Source organism: Helianthus annuus, chromosome 1 (assembly GCF_002127325.2).
Source record: "Helianthus annuus cultivar XRQ/B chromosome 1, HanXRQr2.0-SUNRISE, whole genome shotgun sequence".
In the NCBI taxonomy this organism is placed as follows: Eukaryota; Viridiplantae; Streptophyta; class Magnoliopsida; order Asterales; family Asteraceae; genus Helianthus; species Helianthus annuus.
In genome coordinates this window covers 98,960,141-98,984,144 of record NC_035433.2, presented here as the reverse complement: position 1 = coordinate 98,984,144, position 24,004 = coordinate 98,960,141, and the positions used below count along the sequence as shown (strand labels likewise).

General features: G+C 37.7%; 1 non-coding gene across 1 annotated transcript; it reads right to left on the bottom strand.

Annotated features, from left to right (window-relative positions):
- Positions 1–15,310: 15,310 nt before the first annotated feature.
- LOC118482998 lies at positions 15,311–15,416 on the bottom strand. Its single transcript, XR_004869436.1, has one exon. It is a non-coding gene; the product is annotated as a small nucleolar RNA R71 (small nucleolar RNA).
- Between the last annotated feature and the right edge of the window lie 8,588 nt (positions 15,417–24,004).

The following is a 24,004-nucleotide window of genomic DNA, read 5'->3' as shown; positions in this document are numbered from 1 at the left end:
GATTTGCTGTACACCGTCCAAACATTTAATTCAACCGCCCCATTTGCTAAAAACAACCCAATCAAATTTTATCCCACCGCCCAAAAGAACCAACCATTAAACCCACTTGCACCACCCAAGACCCAATAGTTATCCAAGCACCGACATACTTAGATATCGGCCCAATTTTTGATTATTTGTTGCCGTGTTTTGAAAAACCGAGTTAAGAAATCATGGGTTTCGATGTGTTTAATATGACTCAGGAAACAATGGATAAAATAAGGAAATTAGAGACAGAATTTGATTCTTTTTCAAGTTTTCCAGGAGAAAGTACAAAGAGTGTCATTAAGAGATACAAACATCTTGTTAGTTCAATGTCTGATTTAGATATTACAAAAGAACCATAAGAGTGGGTTGAAAACTTTATCAGTGCTTTGCCGAAAGAAGAATGGGAAGATTATGTCTTGAACTTGAGAAGTTCTAGAGAATTTTCTCAACTGACAATTTCTCCACTCATTAAAAGGATTGAAGAACAGATGGTGATCAAGGATGAGAAAAGGAAAGAAAAAGCTGTAAAAGTCAAAGAATCTGTGAAGAATGAATCGTCAAGGTCTGCATCAGTATGCTCAAATTGTCACAACTTCAAGACAGTCAATGCCAAACTTGTGAAGGATGCAGAAAGTTTAGCATTGGAGATCAAGAAGTTGAACAATAAGAAGAAAGCTGATGAAAAACAGATTCTAGACTTACAGGGTATTTGTGAGAAGTTGAAAGTCGAAAATGGCAAACTGTTGGGTAGTGTGAACAGTTTGACATTAGAGAACAAAGGTTTGAAAGAAAATGAAAAGGTCTTTGAAAGCAAACAGAAATCATCAGAAAATGAAGATTTCTGGATAAAATTGGAGAACAAAAATCTTAAAGCTAATGAAGTGAAACTTCAAGAACAGATAAATGTTTTGGAAAATGAAAAATCGGTTCTTGAAAATTTGAAAAATGATAATGAAAATTCAATCAAGTCTCATCTTGAAAGAATATCTAAGCTTGAAGACGAAGCTAAGAGTTCAAGGATCAAGATTGATGAACTTGAAAAGAAATTGATCAGTTTTGCGACTAAATCTGACAAGTTGAATATTCCTTGTCCAAAACCGATCAATTCAGTTCCAATAAGTGACTGTGTCACAAACTTTGACTCTGTCAAAGTTGAAGATTGTGATGATGCATCCGATGATGAAAATATTAAAAAAGAAAAACAAAAATTGTTTTTAAATTTGAAAGAAAAATTTCAGAAAACTGTTTTGCAATCGACCGAAAAAGGTGAATGTTCTAAGCAAAAGCCTTTGAAGAAGAAAGCAGAACAGAAACAAAAAGATAATAAAAGTTCATCGGATCGACCATCCAATCAAAAACAAAATTTACAAAAAATAAAAAATGTAAACTCAAAAAATGTTGGTAATAAGTGGTGCAGGTCAGACCACAGTACTAAAGCGTCAAATCCAGCAAAGTTGAGGAAGGAATATCACCAGGCCAAACAGTGTTACGACTTGAGTGTTTGGTACAACGGTAATAACTGGTACGATAACAGAATGTGTTACAGCTGCGGCTATCATGGACACATTGTTGTTAATTGCCAGTACTGGAGATGTGAGACCAGGAAGTGCTATAACTGCAATATCAAAGGTCATATTGCCCGAGATTGCCCGAGGAGATCAATGGGAAGATCAAGGGTTATGTCTCAGAAAGTGGAAAGAATTCCAGTCAAGGTCAAGCCCGGAAAACTAAAAGTTCGAGAACCAAAAGTTCAACAACCGAAAGTTCTAGAGACGAAAGTTAAACTTTCTCAGGGGCAGAAAGACCGACTGAGGAAGAAGAGAAAGAAAGCGAGAGAATATCTCGAGAAGATTTTGTCCTCAGGTTCACAGGATAAACATAATAAAAGTTCTGATGAATCGACTCCTTCAGTTGCAAAAACAAGCAAGACGAATTCATCAGATACAAATCTGAGGACAGAACAGAGAGAGAAGAAGAAAGAAAAGGTCGGCGATGAATCTGACAGGTCAAAGTCGGACAAGCCACCTTCAAGCAATGATTCTGGTATGGTAAAACCAGAGGAGCCATTGGTTGAGGTAAAAGTTGAGAATTCTAGTTTAACAATGGATGAGAAAAACTTTCCACCATTGTTGAGCAAGAATTCAAAATCACCCAAGGGCAGTCAGGCTTGGGTGAAATTGTTTAAATAGAAAAACCTGACACGCCGGAGATCCCAAGTTTTTATCGTGGATCATGAATCGGCATCTTTCTAGTATTTGAGAAGTTTGAATGTTTGTGATTAATGTTTGAATGATTTTACAGGTGAGAGGACTATGCCGGAGCTTCCAGGTGGGTAATTGTGAAGCAGGAATCGGCATTCTGGTTGAAAAATGGTAATGTAGAGGTCACATTCCTACAAGTGGTAACCATTGTATCTACAAGTGGTAATCTTGATCCCACAAGTGGTATTTGTGGTTAAATTTTTTAGATGCTTGGATACTTTGAAGTGTTTACATTTACAAGTGGTACAGAAGGTTCTTAGATGCAAATGGTAAATCAGGGACATTAATTTGTACTTGATTTACTATTCATGACAAAAGATAGACAAGATGATGAACCACATCCCCGTTTTTAAGATTGATAAACCTACAAGTGGTTGTTATCAACACATATTCATTTTCCGGAAAAATCATTTTGATTAAAACAAACTTAAGTGTTTTGAAATCTAAATGAGAAAATGATTTGTGATAGGGGGAGTTCAGATTGTTTATGCCTAGTGAATGACGATTTGATGTGATTCAGTGTCAGTTGTCAAGTTTCTGTATAGTTTGTTTTACTTTTTATGTTTCTAGTAGGTAAAAATTTAGAAGTTTTCAAATTTTCTTTAAAATGTGTTTGCATTTTAGGGGGAGTAGGGAAATTTCAGAAAATCCAAAAACATTTGAAAATTTGAAAAAGCCAAAAACATGATAAAATTCAAAAATGAGTTTTGTTGCGAAAAAGAGGAAATGATAGTACATCAGTGGACTATCACGGCACGCTAAAGAAATGAAAAGTTAAAAAGTGTTAAACAATCTTACTGCGGATGTGTCAGTAGATTTTCACACATTTAGTAAATTGAAACGAGATATAAACCTAAATCAAACTTGCTTAATTCGTGGGTAACTATTCTTGAATATATGGGTAACCCCCGAAATCTTGTTTGAAAGGTCCCGTATTCTGAGATACTAGGTCTTTATACTCAGTGATATCTGGGGTATTATCCCGGGACTTCTGCTGTATGGAAGTACTGACCTAGTCCCCGGATAATACTTTCTGCTAAAGCTTTGAAACATAAGCTTCGCCCTCAGCATGCTGATGAAACAATAAAATTGATAGTCGCTGCTGTTGAAATGCAAAAAGATCCTCTAAAGGGGACCCACCAAAAGTCGAGCCGTCATCTCTCTGCTGAACGGAAGTTCTGACCTGAGCTCTCACGGTTTCGCATTTAACCCCTTTACAGATATCATCTGTGGTATACTCACCTGTAAGACTGAATATTTCGGATCTGGATACGGGAGTATATTCAAGTGGAGTGATACACAATTAAGTTTAAGTCTCTAAAACATTAATATCGTATCTCGAATCGATTGAAATTTGTGTTGAAAATTTAAGTGGACAAACATACTGACAATCTAGGTAAATTGTTTAAAACTGAGAATGTTTAAAGCTTAACGGTGTTAGTGATTTGTCTCAAAACTGATATGATCCTCTTGCACGAATTCACAAAAATATTGTTTGTAAATATTTCATTTCTGCATTTCAGTTTCTCTTTCAGAAAAATTCAAAAATATTTTTGGTGTGTTTTAGCATAAATTTTTGAAAATTCAAAAAGATTTTCGACAACTGATGTTGAATAGCTGATTTTCAAAATTCCGAGTGCTAAACATGATGAGCAATTCTTGAGGGGGAGTGTGTGTGTGAAATTAATTGTTTTCATAATCTAACCTTTTCAAGTGGTTCATCACAATCTGAGTTTGTTTTGAATGAGAATCTGGATTGGTGCAAGTTCATATGTTTGATAAATATATGTGAAAGAAATTTACTCTGAGGTAGAGTTTTTGCAGGAAAGCCAGACGTCGATCCTGAAGATGTTGCTGAAGATCAAAGGAATGCCAGCAAATCGAGAGGGGGAGTCTGAAGATAGAGAGAGAGAAGTCCAAAGACTGATAAAAACTGAAGTCGTTGAAGACTCGACATTCAAGACTCGTCAACATCTGAGGGGGAGTCTGTTGGTGCAGTCATCTGTCGACTACGTCTAATGTCGAGTCCGGGTTGCGATGCGGATCGGGTCAAGCATGATGTCATCATGTTTAATGATGACATCATGTGACATCATCATTATACTATGATCATCAACAACAACAAACGACAAAACACATATAAAGTTGCAAAAGTCTTTATGTCAAGTTGATGTTGATTGGACCAACATGAGGTCCAATGAGGTGTTGCCATCATGAGGTCCAATGAAAAAGATTCATGTGTTGTCAAAAGTCAACAGGGAAGTTAGATGAAGAGGATCGCGTATATGGTCAATTATGTGGAACCGCCTTTACGACAACATGATGGAACCGCCTATTCGGAAACATGTGGAACCGCCTTTACGGCATAGTTGTTGAACCGCCTTTATGGCCTGTCATTTGGAGCGGTTCCTAAATACTATATATAGGATGCTTTGTCAATTCATTTGTAACGTTGTTCGAAACTGATACCGAGGTGCTGCCGGTATTTCCTCTTACTGTAATTGCTGTTATATCAATATAAAAGAGGATTAAAGTGTAATACAAGCTGTGTATACGTTCGTTTCTTTGTTTCCGCCGCTGAAACGAATTTGAGCTCTTCCGAACGACTCATTTAGGTCGGAGATCGATCCTACAAGTCTTGTAACTAGAACATCACACCCCAACCCATACCCCCCCCCCCAATTGACGGTTACATGGGGGTGGGACACCCACACTTCTCTTTTGATTATTTTATTCAAGTTGTTGGAAATCTAGAATACATATTACTTGATGGATATTAGAAGCTTGGATTATAAATGTGTATGCTAGTCCATCATTCTCTTTCATAAACAACATCAACCAACTCAACTCTCTCCCATAACCACCATTCTCGGCCGCCACCTTATCCCACCATCTCACCACCATCCAACCTCCATACAACCATTCTTCATACATAGGTGCAAGGTGACATACAAACAAGCCTGGTGCACTCGGAAGCTCAAGAACCTCTCTAGATTTCTTTTATCCACCACATTTACACCTTGTTTCTTCCCTAGCCTTGTGCTAGTAGTAAGTGCTTCTAATCACCATCTTGATCTTGTTTTTAGTGGTTAATAGGTGATTCAATGGTTAAAACTTAAGAACACTCATGAACATAAACTAAAGTCTTGAACATAATGAATAAAAAGTGGATAAAGAGAAGCTATGTGTGTAAATCATGTAAATCTTGTTTAGTTGTGATCATTTGATGTTGTTTGATGTTAGAAGCAAGATGGATCATCATCTAACCATATTAGTTCATGTTTGAGAATATGAACTAGAAGATGTAAAAGATAGAAAGTTGAAAGATGATGAAGTCTTCCATCCATGAAACATGAACTTGTGTAAATATAATTTTTCTTGTAAAATAAGGTTCTAAACTAGTAGATCTAAAGATCTACAAGTGGTTTTTCGGAAAAACCAAGCGGAAAATGCAAGTCTTGTTGAAAACCCGGATCTTACATAAACTAAAAGCATTTTAGTGAATAAACAAGTGTGTAAACACTTGTGTAAAAATGAAATTTCATAAAGAAACATTTTTGGTAAATTATGACAAGAAGTTGTTAAACTTCAAGATCTTTAAAAGTAAAGTTTTTAAGAAACTAATGTTATTTTTAAAGATGACAAGATCCACTAAAAACGTTAGAAAGTTACTACATATTTTTACAAAACTTCCAAGTTCATGAGTTGGTGATTTAAACTTGTTTTGTCAAGTTTGATGTTTAAATATTACTGATTGATGATTGGTAAATTGCTTGGTTGATTTTTTTTGAAAAGAAAATGATACGCTTGTAAGCGTGGACACCTCCAGTAATAGAGGAAACTCTGGCGAAATTTTTCTAGAAATATAACACTTAGAAATATTTTTGGTGACAAGTGTTTATAAATATATTTTTAACTTGTTTTCAAAATATAAATTTCGCCATGATTTTTATTACAAAATAACCAAATGTCGGAGGTGGATTTTCGTAAATGAAAACTTGTTAAATATATATTGAGAATATATATTTCATAATAAAACGCTTGTGTGCTTACGTGATTATTTTGTGAACTAGAGATATATTATTTTTAGGGTAAAAATAATATTACTTGGAAATACCATGAAAATACGACTCCAAAATAATATCAACGCCCTCACAAATAAATATTTAAGTTACATCGGTATTGTTTTTACAACGTGAACTCTAAAATGTAACTTGCGTATTTTCAGAAAATACTCTCACACGTATATTTTGATAAGTATTATTTTGGAAATTGTATGAGGTGAAATATAATATTTTTGGGAAAATATGTATATTTTGGAATTAAAATATTTTAGACTAGTGATCAAAATATATTTTTCAAGTGAGACTTAAAAAATATATTTTTCGGAATTATAACGTATACGTATATTTTGGTAAAATATTATTTTGGAAGCTGTAGAAATAAAAATATGTTATTTTTGGGAAAAATACATATATTTTGGAAATACGTTATTTTTGGACAAATGAGTTGAACATATTTTCCAAGTGGGAGATAAAAATATATTTTCCTAGTATATTTAGAAGATATATAATTTTTGAGAAAAAATATATATTTTCTGGAACGATACATGATTAAAAAAAATAAGGTTTATTTATATATTTAAGTGAGACTTGAAATATATGGTTTGGAAATATATATATATATATATTGGGAATATATTAACGTATCTTTATTTAAGAACCATACACCGAAATACAGCGCCATTACGTTCCAAGATATACAAATACGAATACTTGAAAAGTATTCATACAGAAGCACTGTATAAACAATTATTCCAAAACTAAATACAATTATTATAACATGGAATAATACCAGAATCGTAACTCAAAAACATACATACTAAGACAAGGCACGACCCGTTCGTCTAATAGACGTTAGACCATTGTAGGTAGTCGTGTTTGCCGCGGAGATTTGGGTTACAAGTACGAAGACGCAATATTATGAGTTCATGTCCCCCTTTTCTCTTAACTGTTTTCAGTTTTTATACTTCGGGGGTGAAATACATGTTACGATGATTACGGATACTTTTATACATGGTATGGTTAGCTTAAGGAGGGTTACTACTTAGATCATGTGAGTGGGTAGGCGGAAACTAGAGGCCATTAATCCTCGTCGTAGGACCGAGGGATATTAGTGATAGATCTATTTGGGTGTAGCGAGCCCCACTCCTGAGTCCGCTGAGTGAACCAGGTGGTGACTAAGTGCCCGACGCACAAATCCGCTAGGTTTGAGTCTTCCTGCATCACTTCACACATATCATTGGCTTTGTAACCCAATAGTGATCTCTTTTTCCTTAATTGCTACATACCAGGGATTTTCATACATACAGACATATTACAAAGTTTTATACATACTCACTTTTACATGAACTCGCTCAACTTTATGTTGACTTTTCAAACTACATGTATTTCAGGGAACTAATGGATCTGGCACGGTATGCACATATTTTCAAGCTGCGTTTGAATAAAGAAGTCATTCAGGGTTTAGAAGATGTAACCTCTTCCTGGACGGGTTACATATCTCTAAACCTAGTATTGTTTAAAGTCTTTTGCTAAGTTTTTACGAACTCATTAAAGCAAGTCAAGGTTTGTAACTTATTTTGTGATTGATGTTTTAAGACAAGTATAATATGGTGTTTTTCTAAACTCTATTAACGGGTGAATATCTCATGTTTTTATCATATAGCATTGTTATGATTGTTGCTATGGTATTAAGAAGTCACACCAAATAAACCCACGCTTCCGCAAAGCCAGGGTGTGACAGGTGGTTCTTAAGACTCCCGTTTTGAAAATAATGCTAGTGAATGCTGATGAACCCTATTTCTTACCTCCAAGTTTTGGAATCCCAGACTTGGATTATATCAGTCACAAGCCAATCCGTGATCCGTATCATTCCTGAACCATTGAATCCTTGAATTCTAATTCTATAACAGATCCTGATTGGAATACTTACTTTTTTTTCACTGAGATCTTTAATATCCCTACCATATATGGTAAACAAAGAAGAGAAACAATCGAAGTGAAGCAAGGAAGGCGTTAGAGAATCCTTCTTCCATGATTTTCATTATCCTTTAAGTCCTTATAAGGACCTATCTCTTCTATTTAGTCCCTGTGTGGACATACCTTTCGACTTAAGACCCTATATGGGCATTTGCTATTAAGTCCTCTCAAGGACATTATATTTCATCATAGTCCTTTCATGGGCATAGTATTTCATTAAAAGTCTTTTCTTAGACATATTATTTTATCAAAGTCCCCTGGCGGACATAATAATTCAATATAGTCCTCTCACAGACATAGTATTTCATCGTAGTCCCTTTGTGGACATGCTGAATTATGAAGTCCCTTATTGGACATGATATTTTATCATAAGTCTCTTTAAGGACATATTGTTTCATAAATAAGTCCCAATGAGGACGTACCTTTCGATATAAAGTCCCTGCGAGAACGTCTGTATAGCAAAGCCCTTTTGTATGCATGTTGTACCAATATAGTCCTTTAATGAACATTTTATTTCATTAAAATCCCTTTGGGGATATACTATTTCGAAATAGTCCCTTTGAGGACATGATATTTCATTATAACCCCCATATGGACTTATAATAATTATAGTCCTTATACGGACTTGTATTTTTCCTCTTAGTCCTCTGTGGACAAATATATTACTAAAAGTCCTGATTAAGGCACTATTGTAAATTCCTAATGATTTAGGAAAGTTTTGAAAATTTTATATAGGTATTCATTTCGTCCTTTATCCAGCGATAGTTCTGAATTTTTACTCGAACTTTATCGATCAGCCGAAAATTTTCAAAAAGATCCTCTTAATGGTATAACCTAGCCTATATGTCTATGAACATGGCTATGATGGTAAAACCCTCTTAAGATAATTAATCTTTGTTAACATATGGGAACATGTTAACACTCCTGGCAGTGTGGCGTGAGAAACCACACCAGCCGTCAAGGTATTGGGTTACGTCCGAGCCTTAAAGCCTATATGATCAGAGTAGATCATGGCAAGTATCATCAATGTGATGATCATACCATAAACATCCATTAGTGGTGAAGTGCCTACGGGCTATACTTGTTGTCTAATAAGACAATAACAGTTGTGGTCTATGACCCCCTGTCTACTAATGTTGGACTATGTCCAAACATAATAGTCTATATGATCAATGCGATCATGACTAATATCATCTAATACGATGATCATGCTATTTAACATCCTTTAGTGATGTTTTGCTTACGGGCTATAATATATTATCCATTTGTGACAAAGACAGTGTGATCCATACGATCGATCCCCTGTTTAAGGTAATGAGTTGTGCTCAAGCCTAATAGTCTATATGATCAATGCAATCATGAATAAAATCGTCAATACGATGATTAAAATTTAACATCCTTAATGATGTTTTGCCTAAGGGCTATATTATTGTCTAGTTGAGATGAGGAAATTGTAATCTTTTGTGATTCTTTGCCCAAGGGGGTGAGCTATGCTCAAATCCCATAGTCTATATGATCATTGCGATCCTGACTAGTATCATCAGTATGATGATCATAATATTAACATCCCTCGTGATGAAACGCCTATGGGCTATATTTTATTTTATTGTCGATAAGACAAAGCGGTGGGTTAATGATCCCCTGTACAAAGCGGTAGGTTATACCCAACCCTAATAGTCTATATGATCAGTGTGATCATGACTAATATCATCATATGCGATGATGAGATATGAACATCCATTAGCGATGTTAATTGGTTACCTTTGTGCCAAATAAGTCATCCTTAGAAACAAAGACAGTTGTAGTCTATGACTCCCTGTCCAAAGGTGAAGAACTATGTTCAAACCTAGAAGCCCCTAATCCAATAAGATTGCGACTTATAAATAAATGTCCTTGGTTGACAACTCATCAAGTTATATTTCAAGTTATCCATGACAAGCCAATGTGCTATAAATTGTCGTTCGTGATAAGTTAACATACTAAATGTTAACATCCCTGATGACAGGCCTTTTGTGTCAGATTTTATAATGTCCTCCGAGATAGGCCTTGGTGCCATATCTTATAATGTCCTTGTGACGAGGCCATTTTCGTCATATTTAAATGTCCTTTGCGACAAGGCCTTCGTGCCATATGATCATTTATGTCCTACATGCCTAGGCTTTATGCCATATCTTTCTATGTCCCTCGCCATGGACTTCTATGTCATACGTGTATATATATACATATATATATATATAATAAAAGTCATGTAAGGCTAGCCTTCGAGCTATTCATAATCATCCTTGTGACAAAGACAGTTGTGACATTATGATCCTCTGTCAAACAGGTAATGGACTCGCTCCAAACCTTAAATGCCATTAATGGTCCTTTTGTGATCTTGGCTAAATGTAATGGATATACATTCAAATAACATTCATTAGGAATGTTCGGAACATAATAACTTATACGGTTTATGGATGCCGTGGCTAATCCATGTCAGGTCATCAGGATGATGACTAACAGTTGTTTAATTTGATGGTTAGTATCAAGCTTCGAGTATGGCAAACTCGGATGAGGTGGACAACAGTCGCGATACTATTAATGCGACAAATGCTAATAATGCTACAAACGTAAGCCTCAATATTAATGGAGTTAATCTTCAAGCTATGGTTGACGTAGCAATTGAAGAGGCCATGGAAAAGGTCATGAAACAGTTCAAAGGTCCGAGTGCTACTCGTTCCAAATTTCATTCAAAACCACATTCAATTGCTCATAAAAAGAGCTTTGTTCACACTTCGAATGTGAAGGATGAACCAAGGGAGGAGGATAACTCCCAGAAATCTAAGAAAAAGAGCAAGTACAGGTTTAATAAGAACCAGCAAAAGTTTAGTATGAAGCCTGTATGTAGGAACTGCTATAAAAGACACTGGGGACAGTGTCGAATAGATCAAGGACCAAAGCAGTGGGGTATCTGCAAAGGAATTGGTCATCAGTCCCATGAATGTAGGGACATAATGAATGCAGTTTGTTACGACTGTGGTGAGAAAGGCCACATCAGAACTAGATGCCATAAAGCTGCCAAAAAAGGTGCAGCTAAGCCTGGAAAGGCTAAAAAGGGAAATGCCTGAACTCACCTGGTGAATGCCAAGAGGCAGTACATGATATCATCAAGTACATTCCTTATCATTTATCAATGATAATTTCTACTAAGTGTCATGTTTTTAATACAGGCAATAATTAGTCTTCATAGACCGTAAGCTTAGCAAACTTTTATATTACTCACAAGGTATAACTTACCAAGGAAACCATAATAACTGATTCTTCTATTATCGGCGATGAATCCTTCTGAAAAATCTAAGAGTACTCTTTCTTTGAATAGAGTACGACAGTATATGTTATTTTAATTATTTTCCTCATTGATTTTATCAACTGCGAGTGCCAACTATGTTTGATAAAAGCGCCATATGAGGATTGGCGTAACCTAGTGTGTCCCATAGATTGCTTCCATGCCTGATCAGTATGGAGGTTTAATGCATGGAACCACTAAGATATACCAATTGTCATATTGTACTAAAGTCAGCTAGTGGTATTCAAAGAAGATATCCATAATAGAAATGCCTAACTAGGCGTCTCTACTTAAGGCATCCGTGCACTCGTAAAGCAGATGTGTCATTTGCATGGCACAAGCGGCGGTAAGTGGACCAAGGTCGAAGATGGAAGCTACCTCTATCATATTGAGATAACTTGATTTTTCTCAGTAGAACTACCCTGTTTTACTTCCTGAGAGGCAAAGTGAAATTAGGATTGACATTCTATTAAGAGTTGTATCTATTACAGAAGCTCTATATTGGTTAACATCAACAGATATGGAAGAACTGAGAGCTAACTAGATGAGTTCATGGAGAAAGGCTTTTACATCCTAGCTCATCATTTTAAGAGCTCCGATTATTGTTGATAAAGGGAAGCACGATGCATACGCTTGTGCATTGATTACTGCAACCTAACTAGGTAACGATTAAGAATCGTTCTTCGCTGCCTAGGATCGTCGATTTGTTCGACTAACCATGAGGGTAGTTAATTCCTTAAGATTGATTCGGATAGTAGTTGGAATGACTATCTCACCCTAATTAAGTTCTCCTGTGACCAATAGCATTATATAAGCATCAAGGCTGCTCCTTTAGAGACCTTGTATGGGAGAAAGTGTCAACGCCCGTTGTTGGGTAGGAGTTGGGGAAATCCCAATTATCAGAATCTGGGACTGTCCTAAAAGACGACGGATAAGATGTTATGAATCTATAATCGTCTGAAAACTGCCAGTAATCGGCAATAGAGCAATGCGAAAGAAAGGCGCAGGTCTCTTAAAGTTCCAAATAAGGAACAAGACTCTATTGAAGATACCAATATGGAAGGGTATGATACATTTCAATATAAAGGACAAGTCAAACCCTGGATATAAAGGACTGACGGGTGGTCCATTGGACAACCATTTGTGATGCTAAAACACAAGTTTATCCCCCATTTATGTGCGTAATTATCTTGAATTAGGTAACTATTGTTGTCTATGTCTCAGGTACGGCTTGGAGGCTTAAAGAGAGAAAAATGCAGTTTTAGAAGCTCTCGAGTCGAACGGGTTGGAGGTGCGGAGCAAAAGAAGAACAAAGCATTGAACTCAGGCTTCCACCGTAAATTACGGTCCCACCATAATTTACGGTGGACCTGAAAATCTTTTGGTCTCCACCGTAAATCAGTCTCTTCACACCGTAGCAATTTGAAGTTCACCGTAAATTACGGTGATACCGTAATTTACGGTGGAGCCTGACGGGAAAAGTGTAACTGCCACTTTAATTAGTTTTGATGGGGTCTTTTCATCATTCCTCATGATGGGACGTTTGTGAAACACTTTGGGGGCGAATTTTGGCTGTCTTGCTTGGTTTTGAACAATTCCTAACATTCGGTTTGTGTTTTCGATTTGTATGAACATTGAATTGCTTGTTATGATGATGCACCAAGCTATGAGTGGCTAGAACTTTCGGTGATCATCTTAGGTGTAGGTTTCCTTTGAACTTTTGTGTGTTTATGTCTGAATTTCTAGAATGATAACTTGTGTTTGCTTGTTTATCATGGTGTATGCATAATTGCTTGTAGCGTATTAATTGGTATTGCAATTTCTAGTCTCAATCGTACGTTCTTGGTGCCGTTGGCAATCGAGATATCACGGGAAGGGTTAGGGTTGGTTATTGATTAATTGGTCATTGGGAAACAACCTCGCGTTATCTAATCCGAGTACTTTGTTCCCTTTTATCACAACAATTATCTATACACGAGTTATGTCTATGTAACTCTTTCTAATTGGAATTCCACACAATTGTTTAAAGAAACTGAATCCTAAGATGGTCATTGTTTTCCTAATCTGTTAAACAACCAATTTCAATTTGCTCTTAGTTATTAATTTAGTCTTCCAAAACAACAATCTAAATCACTGAGTTTTAATTTCTGCATTTTAGTCTAATTTTAGTTTAAGTGCAAAGCTATACAATCGACATACCTTCCACATACTCCCTGAGTTCGATACCCTATTACCACTATCTATAGTTGTTTTTGGGATTAAATTTGATTGTGACCACGACATCACGTCAAATTTTGGCGCCGTTGCCGGGGAGTAGTGCGCAACGTGTGTTAGTTTAATAGTTTTGTTTTGTTATTTTCGGGTTTACGTTGGTTGTGTTTTAGTGTGCAGGTACTTCAGGTGTATGCATACTAGGGGCTCTCACAGGTCATCACCACTATCGTTTGATCCGGAAATTGAAAGAACGCTAAGACAAAACAGAGTTTTAGTACGAGAAAACAAGATCATTGGCTCACCCACTTCACCCATCACGCCGAGAAACATCATGGCTGATTCTCAAATTCCACCTACAACGGGTCAATCATCATCATCCTTTATACCTACTTCCACCCAACCATCACCAAATACCACATTACCTAATACCACCGCCGAATTCACACCATCCAATGTCACCCAACCAATCACCACTCAAGCTGAACCCGCCATCACCTACAACCCATCCACCACAATCCCACCATTATCCCACTTCTTTCCCCCAACTACGGGTCAATCATCATCCACTTTCACAATTGCACCAAATTCAACTATTGTGCATACTACTTCATCTTTTAGACCACAACAATCGGGTTTTCAGTATTCGACCATCCCATTTGGGCAAACTTCGGGAATTCAAGGAGATGGTTATGATGAGGGATTTGAAGATTTTGAGGGGTATGATGAGGATGGGTATTTTTATGGAGGTTATGGTGATCAAGGGGAGTTTGGGTATGTTCAAAGTCAATCCCAAGGGATGGCAAGTGTTGGTGGAATGCCTCAACAACAACTCATACCACAACACATTCGGCCAAGACCACAAGGGCCACCAATGCAACAACCTATCCCATTGCAACAAGTCCGGCCACAAAATGTACAACCTAATGTTCAACAATTCCAAAGGCAAATTCAACGCCCACCGATGCCGCAACAGCAATTTCAACAACCAAATGCACCACAAGGGTATGTACCAAGGCCAATGGGTCCTATTCGCCCAAGGGGTAGGTTTGGTGTACCAAGGAGACACCTTAGAGAAAATGTGAGGGGCATCGAAGCACATTTTCGGCCTGTAATCACTCAAAACCCTTCACCGGTAGTCATTCCTCATAATGATCAAGGGCGAACATTTGAAGTAAGGACCAACTCTTTGCAAAGTTTACCAAAGTACAAGGGGTTGGCAACGGAGGAGCCTTACTTTCATTTAGAGGCTTATGACTCGATTTGCAACACTCTTGGGAGTCAAGGGTTTTCGGCCGACGATATCAAATTGGTATTATTCCAATTTTCTTTGGAAGATAAGGCAAAGAAATGGTTTTACACGTTACCTTCGGCATCCATATATACATGGGGGGAGATGCAACAAACTTTCTTGGATGAGTTTTACACCGCCCAAAAGACTAACGATGCAAGAAAAGGGTTGAGAAGTTTCCAACAACAACATGGTGAGATGTTTCACGAGGCATTTGAACGCTTCAATATGATGATAAAGAATTGCCCTCACCATGGAATTGAATTGTGGGAGTTGATGAATGCCTTTCACGAGGGGTTGAGTGTCGAAGATGCACGTGATTTGATATCTATTACTGGTGGGACTTTTGGAACAAATTATGAGAACGATGATTGGGAGTTCTTGGAAAGCATGGCAACTACATCAAAGAGGAAAGCTCAAGCCTCAAGAAGAGCCCGACCGGCCATTGCCCGACCTCAAGTGCACGCCATAGATGATGGTAATGTTCAAACCACTAACCAAATTTATGATGTTTGTGCTTTGTGTAATGAAATAGGTCACGCGACTGAAAATTGCCAAGGGATGTTGGAAGGGCAATACGAAGAAGTCCATGTGGTTCAAGGTCAAGGTCAAGGAGGAGGTGGTAGGAATTACAATAACATGAACTCTAACACCTACCACCCTGGGTTGAGGAACCACCCGAATTTTCGATATGGGAACCCTTCAAATCAAGCAAACCCGAATTTTCAAGGTAGCCAAGGTAACTTTGGTTCACGCCAATTTTACAATAACCAAGGTGGATACCGAGGCGGAAACAACCAAGGCTATCAAAAACAATACCAAACGGGTCAAGAACAAGGGGGGTCTTCGGGTGGAAACGAGATGATGGAGATGATAAAGAGCATGCAAATGGAGATGCAAAAACGGAACCAACTTGATGAAGTGCGAATGCAAAAGGATGAGGTTCGTGATAAAAGCATCCAATCACTAACAACCCAAATGGGTCAATTAGCAACCGATGTGGCGGAATTGAAGAAAGGTAAGGGTCAACTTCCAAGCGACACTAAGGTAAACCCTTCACATGGTTCGTCACGAGGTAATGTTAATATTAATCATGTTAGTGTTTTAAGAAGTGGAAAAGAATTTAAAGCCAATTTGTCACCCGAATTGGTTGAGGGGGTAGTTGAGGATGTTACGGGTAATGAAAGTGATGATGAAATTTCACCGGTTAAACCAAAAGAAACTATTGTTAAAAAACCGGGTTTGGGTGAAAATGAAAAGAATGAAAAAGTTGAGGGTGAACCGAGTCAAGTCCCGTTTCCATCGGCTTTACTTGACCCGGGTAAGAAAAATTTTATTGTAACGAGAGGTCCTCAAAAAGAGGAGATGTGGGACATGTTTAAACAAGTAAAAATAAATCTCCCACTCCTCGATGCAATAAAACAAGTCCCCGCTTATGCAAAATTCTTAAAAGAATTATGTACACAAAAAAGGCAAAACAAGAAGAAAGTGCCTAAGCGGGTGGATTTAACCGGGCAAGTGAGTGCGGTTTTAAATGGGGAGCTTCCTCCTAAGCTCCAAGATCCGGGCACGCCATTGATTAATATACAAGTTGGTAATTTTCAAATGGCTAAGGTGTTGCTAGATCTTGGAGCCGGGGTTAGCATTTTACCGGGGGGGCTTATATGACCAATATGACTTTGGTCCGTTAGCAAGGGTGGAGACAACGGTTGTTTTGGCCGATTTGTCTCATAAGCTACCTCGGGGTATGGTACAAAATGTAATTGTAAAAATTAATGAGTTTTACTACCCGGTTGACTTTTTAGTCTTGGATTACTCATCGGCGGACCCTAAGCAACAACAAAATATAATTTTGGGTCGGCCATTTTTAAGCACCGCACATGCTATTATTGATTGTAGATTTGGTACAGTTGATATGGCTTTTGGAAATAGAAAAATGCGTTTGAATGTTTTTACTAACAATTTTAATGCTAATGGTGTTGATGAGTGTTTCATGGCAGATATAGTTGACGGATGCAACCCGCATGAGTATGAGGAGGATGGTTTGGATATTTGCCTGTGTGATTTTTCTGAAAAGGTACATGCTTATGCACTCCGGGTTGAAGAGGAAAAGCAAGATGCGATGGCGTTGAAAGAAGGTAGACCGCCATGGACTCATCAATTTGAAGGTCTACCGGCGGAGATAGATTCGGGTACGAAACCATCATTGGAGGAACCGCCAAAGTTGGAGCTCAAAGACTTGCCTAGCCACTTGAAGTATGTGTTTTTAGGGGATAATGACACTTTACCGGTCATTATTGCCTCAAATTTGGAGTTGGCACAAGAGCAAGCATTGTTGGATGTTTTAAAAGAGAACAAGGGAGCTATTGGATGGACGATTGCCGACCTCAAAGGAATTAGTCCATCCATTGTCATGCATAAAATCATTACCACTGAAGATGCAAAGCCGACACGAGAGGCTCAAAGGCGATTAAATCCGAACCTACGGGGGGTAGTTAAAAAAGAGGTAATTAAATGGTTGGATGCGGGAATTATTTATCCGATTTCGGATAGTGCTTGGGTGAGTCCCACCCAAGTTGTGCATAAGAAGGCCGGCATTCAAGTAGTCAAGGATGAAAGTGGTGAACAAATTGCCACCCGACCGGTTACCGGGTGGCGTGTGTGTATTGACTACCGGAAATTGAATGCCGCCACTTCTAAGGATCATTTCCCGCTACCATTCATTGATCAAATTATTGAAAAACTATCGGGTCAAAAATACTATTGTTTTTTAGATGGGTATTCGGGTTACAACCAAATCGCCATACACCCGGATGACCAACACAAGACCACCTTCACTTGTCCATATGGCACCTTTGCCTTTAGGCGAATGCCATTTGGCTTGTGTAATGCTCCGGCAACTTTCCAACGATGTATGATGAGCATTTTCTCGGACATGGTTGGAGAGTCGCTCGAAGTATTCATGGATGATTTTTCCATTTTTGGCACTAGTTTTGATGCTTGTCTCAACGAATTACAAAAAGTGTTAAAAAGATGTGTTGAGAAAAATTTAGTGCTAAGTTGGGAGAAGAGTCATTTCATGGTGCAAGAGGGCATTGTGTTGGGTCATTTGATTTCGGAAAGGGGGATGGAGGTGGATAAGGCAAAAATACGGGTAATATCATCTTTGCCACCTCCGAAAAATGTTAAGGGGGTAAGGTCATTCTTGGGACACGCGGGTTTTTATAGACGGTTCATTAAGGGTTTTAGTGTTATCACCAAACCCTTATGCAACTTGTTATTAAAAGATGTCCCATTTGATTTTACTAACGAGTGTATGCAAGCTTTCACTGTTTTGAAGGAACACTTGGTCAAAGCTCCTATTTTGCAACCACCGGATTGGTCAAAGCCGTTCGAGATAATGTGTGATGCAAGCGACACCACTATTGGTGCAGTTTTGGGTCAACGGGTTGATAGAAAGCCGGTGGTGATTTACTATGCGAGTAAAACTTTATCCGAAGCGCAATTTAACTACACCACAACCGAGAAGGAATTACTAGCGGTGGTGTATGCTTTGGATAAGTTTCGCTCGTATATTTGGGGGAGCAAAGTGGTGGTTTATTCGGATCATAGCGCGGTCCGGTACTTGATGGAGAAAAAGGACGCGGAGCCTCGTTTGATTCGGTGGGTCTTATTGTTACAAGAGTTCGATCTAGAAATCCGAGACAAAAAGGGAAGTGAGAATGTAGTGGCGGATCACTTGTCTCGGATTCCGGTGGAAGGGACCGACGATGTGAGTGAAATTAATGAAAGTTTTCCCGACGAGCAACTTTTAGCCGTTTCCACTTTCGTTGCACCGTGGTATGCTCATTATGTCAATTACTTAGCCACGGGTGCCATCCCAAGTCATTGGACCAAAAAGCGTCGACAACAATTCATGGTTCAAGTGAAGCAATACATTTGGGATGAACCGGATCTCTTCAAGATTGGACCGGATCAAGTTATACGAAGGTGTGTGCCCGAAACAAAAGTGTTGGAAATTTTGACCCATGCCCATTCGTCCGCATGTGGGGGTCATTTTAGTGGGCATAAAACAGGCTATCGGGTTCTTTCATGTGGGTTTTATTGGCCCACCATTTTCAAGGATGCGTGTGAATTTGCTAGAAATTGTATAAATTGCCAAAAGATGGGTAGTATATCGAAGAGGGATGAGATGCCATTACAACCAATCTTGGTTGTTGAGATATTTGATGTATGGGGTATAGATTTTATGGGTCCCTTCCCGAATTCGAATGGCTTCTTATACATTTGGGTAGCGGTGGATTATGTCTCGAAGTGGATTGAGGCTGTTGCAACACGAACAAACGACAATTCGGTTGTTTGTAAATTTGTTCAATCCAACATCTTTTCTCGCTTTGGAATCCCGCGGGTTATTATAAGTGATGGTGGTTCGTATTTCAAGAACTTCAACTTCGGGAAATTATTGAAAAGGTATAGCGTGAACCACCGAGTTGCCACACCTTACCATCCGCAAACAAGTGGACAAGTCGAAGTGTCCAACCGTCAAATCAAAGAGATCCTCATGAAGACGGTAAGAACGGATAGAAAGGATTGGTCGAGCAAGTTAGATGATGCATTGTGGGCATACCGAACGGCCTACAAGACTCCTATTGGCACAACGCCTTACCGGATGGTGTATGGTAAGGGTTGTCACTTGCCAATGGAGTTGGCACATAGAGCACATTGGGCGATCAAGACGGTCAACGCGGATTATGATGAGGCGGGTAAGTTGAGAAAGTTGCAATTGAGCGAGATAGAAGAGATTCGAGATGAGGCGTATGAATGTGCATCGGCGTATAAAGATAAGCTCAAAAAAGTGCATGATGCAAAATTGAGAAAGAAAACATTCGAAGTGGGGCAAAAAGTTTGGTTGTATAACTCAAGATTGAAAATGTTCGCGGGCAAGCTTAAAAGCAAATGGATGGGTCCGTATGTCATTCGGAGAGTTGGGAGATTTGGTGATGTAGACATCCAAGACGAGCAAACATTGAAACAACAAACGGTGAACGGTCACCGCTTGAAGCCGTACTTGGAGGGGAACGACATCAACAACTTGGAGCTTGACAAAGCGGGCTACATCTTGCGCCCGGTCGATGAGGAACAACAATGAGAGGCCCAGGTTTGGTAGTGTACATAGTAGTATTTTGTTTTCTTTGTTTTGTATAATTTGCACAATTGCCGTATTTCTTCGAAATCCGTGTTTGAAACAAGTGTGGGGACGTTCGGGTCACGAATTACTCTAACATTGTGTTGAGGACAACACGGGATTTTTGAGGGGGTAGGGTAATTTTTACAAGTTTTTGAAAAAATTAAAAAACATAAAAAAAATGGAAAAAACTAAAAAATATAAAAAAGTCACCTAAAAAATTTAATTTTTGTGAAACCTTAGATGCCCAGGGTGTACCGTAAATTACGGTATGGCCGTAATTTACGGTGGTTGTTGAAATATTTTGGGCTTTACGGTATTTCATTACTGATTTACGGTGAAAGAATTGAGGTTCAGGTCTCACTGTAAATTACGGTGAGACCGTAATTTACGGTACGGTGAAAATCAGTTTCCGTCGTTTGGGGTCCGGCTTGTTAGGGGTGTTCATCGAATCGAATATCGAATTTTCGAATTATTCGAATCGAATTGTTTGAATAATTTTTATTTTTCCTTGAATTCGTATTCGATTCGAATTCGATTAAAACCTATCGAATTCGAATCGAATTCGTATTCGAATAAAAAACCCAATTCGTATTCGATTCGTATTCGATTAAAATTTTGAATTCGAATCGAATTCGAATAAATTCGATTAATTCAGATTCTTTAAAACATGTAAAAAACTATAAAAATGAAACATAAATTTTAAAGCAGCCACAAAACATGATATCACATTAAAAAGTTTCAAATAAAGTACCACAAGTCTAAAATTCAAAACGAGAAGCCGGGAATAATCGCTCCACATTATAAGTTAATATTTTTATGTTTAGAAATCTATTGATAGATTTGTTAATTAGGTTTTACTTATGGTCATGTAATGGGTGATTTTAATACTTGGAAAAAAATTAGAAAAAAATTAGAAAACAATTTATAGTGTAGCTTAATAAAAGATATATATTTATTATATATAAAAATAATAAATATAAATGTACAATTTTTATTCGAATTTCGAATCGAATCGAATTTGAAATTATAAATTCGTATTCGATTCGTATTCGATTTACTTGACTCGAATTGAATCGAATTCGAATTCTTATAATCGAAACGAATTCTTGATAATCGAATCGAATTTAAACGAATTTCGAATTTTTCGAATTCGAAACGAATCCTGAACACCCCTACGGCTTGTACATATAAAAAAAATAATAATAATAATAATAAAACACAAAAACACATCAGGTCACGTGAAGTTTCCCTATCCACACAATCTATTCTTCATCTCTATCACCATCATCGCTCTCAAGACCCACCACAAGAACTTCTTCTTCCCCAACCTTAAATCCTCCATAACTCCTTCAATTCTTGTCTAAACTAAGTGAAATCGGAGTCTATCTTGACTAAAATTTCGCGTAGTTTCTGATTTTGACAAGAGATTTACAAGAAAAATAGTCTTTGGGTCCGAATCCCAAACCCTAGTTCGAAATTTTTGGGGGTTTTTGGAGTTTTTGTTTCATAAGCACTTGTTCATCTTCAAATCAAGGTATGGAAGTTTAATTTGTGTATTTTGATGGTGCATTGTGAAGATTGAGGTTATTGATGTTTGTTCATACCCACTTGCTAGTTCATAATGTTATTTGCTAATTGTCTTGAACATGAGTATGATTGTAGATGTAGGATGTCTAATAAAGTAGTGAACTTATGGGGGATTTCTACATTGTAGAGACACCATGCCCAAATTTTTGAAAAAAAAATTATACACTAATAGTTCACTAGTGTTATGGGTGAAATTCTGAGCCCATATCCTGGAAAATATCTTGATATATATCTTGTTTATGTTGTATCTGTTTACATCCGGGATGCTAGTTCAGGATATTGGTAACATCCTGAATGGTATCCTCGGGATTACTAATGAATTATATGCAGGCACGTGGGTTAGAAGCTAGTAACGTTAACAAGACCTATTCCACGGAAGACTCGGTCCAAGTCGTTCAAGGGAAGACGTTGAAGCCGTATTACTCGGTCCATAACGTTCATAATGGAATATTCGGAGTAGCCCATATTTGTAGGGATTATTGTTTGTAATTCGTTACTATAAATAGGTGGGTATATCAGATCAACTAGGACATCACAACCACACTCGCTACACTCTGACACTTGCTCTCTCGCAACTTTCACACAAATTCATTGTAACACTTAGCGATCTGATCTATATCCTGCACTGTATCCTGAAGTTTAAAGCAATAAGAAGAACAAGGCAGCTGCGATTGTCAGCACCCGAGGTTTTATGCCGGCGATCTAGATTGATCAAGGGCTTTCCTCGTACATCTCGTGTCATTTACTTTACTTTCTTGCTCATTGTTTGATCGTGGACACAGCTCAATATCCTGGGCCGTATCCTGAACACTGTTTTTCCAAACAACATAACTAGCATATTTTCAACACATTTTTTAGCACACTACCTCACTTAACTAATTTGATCACTTAATTGCTTCGGTAATTTTTGACCAAAACAATTTGGCGCCCACCGTGGGGCAAGTGGTGCTCTCTTTACTAAAAATCTTTGTGAAATCGCTGATCGGTTTTTTGTTTTCAAAACTTTTTGCCACATTGTTTACAATGGCCTCAAGATCAAACATGAGCTCTTCTACTGTGTCTGCTACAACTTCTGCAACAGTTGGTTCGGTGCTTCCACCACCTCCTCCAAGGATGCCAGCCTCTACACAATCTCAAGACGTTATCCCTACTCGGAGTGTCCAGGGATCTGCTCCTGTTTTAGCTTCTAACGATGAAATTCTAACCTTGTTTGGAAGTGTGCAGGAACAAATGAGGCAGCAACAGGAAACGAACCAAATGCTTTTAAGGGAAATACAACTCCTGAAGTCTGGCTCGAGCAGATATGCTGAGGATAATGTCACTCCATTACACCCTAGAGCGTTGAACTTTAGTTCAGCTGTGTATACTGAGGATAACAGGGGGAATATTGTGCCCAGCCTTCCTCAGAACCATACTCCTGAAATACCCTCCTCGGTCAGGATATCAACCATGAGGAGCTCAGGATATGCTTCAGGATATGGGCAAAATCCTCCAACGGGTAACGTATCAAATAATAATAATGCTATTACCACTAACAGTGTTGGATCTTTGCAGGATACTGTAACATCCGTCAAAATGGACTCCCTAAATCTGACCCGTTTTGAAAGATACGAATCCTAACATTTGAAAACTCGGAAATTTTTCGCGAAATAAATAATCATTGAAGAAATTATTCTTTAATCTAATTAATTAGGTTATTTAAATTTTAGTTAAATAATTTAATTAATTTTACAATTAACAATTTTGATTCTTTTCATTTTAACTTGGTTAACTATGTTAAGTTGTTTAGTTATTCCATAAAATAAACTATATTAAGTTGTAAATAATTTAACCTCTAAAGTTTAGGGAACCTTGTGTAATTTAGGGAAACTTTAATTCTTAAATTAAGTTAAATTCCATTTAAAACCTCCTGACTTTTCAGTTTCTGTTTTGGACTTCCTATCATGAATCTAGACACAATATCACCAACTCATTTCCTTGATTCCCGAGACAATTGAATGCTTTAATAACCAAAGCCTTCATATTGTTCAAACTTCATACCTTCTTAAAGTTAAATCAGCGATAATTTCATTT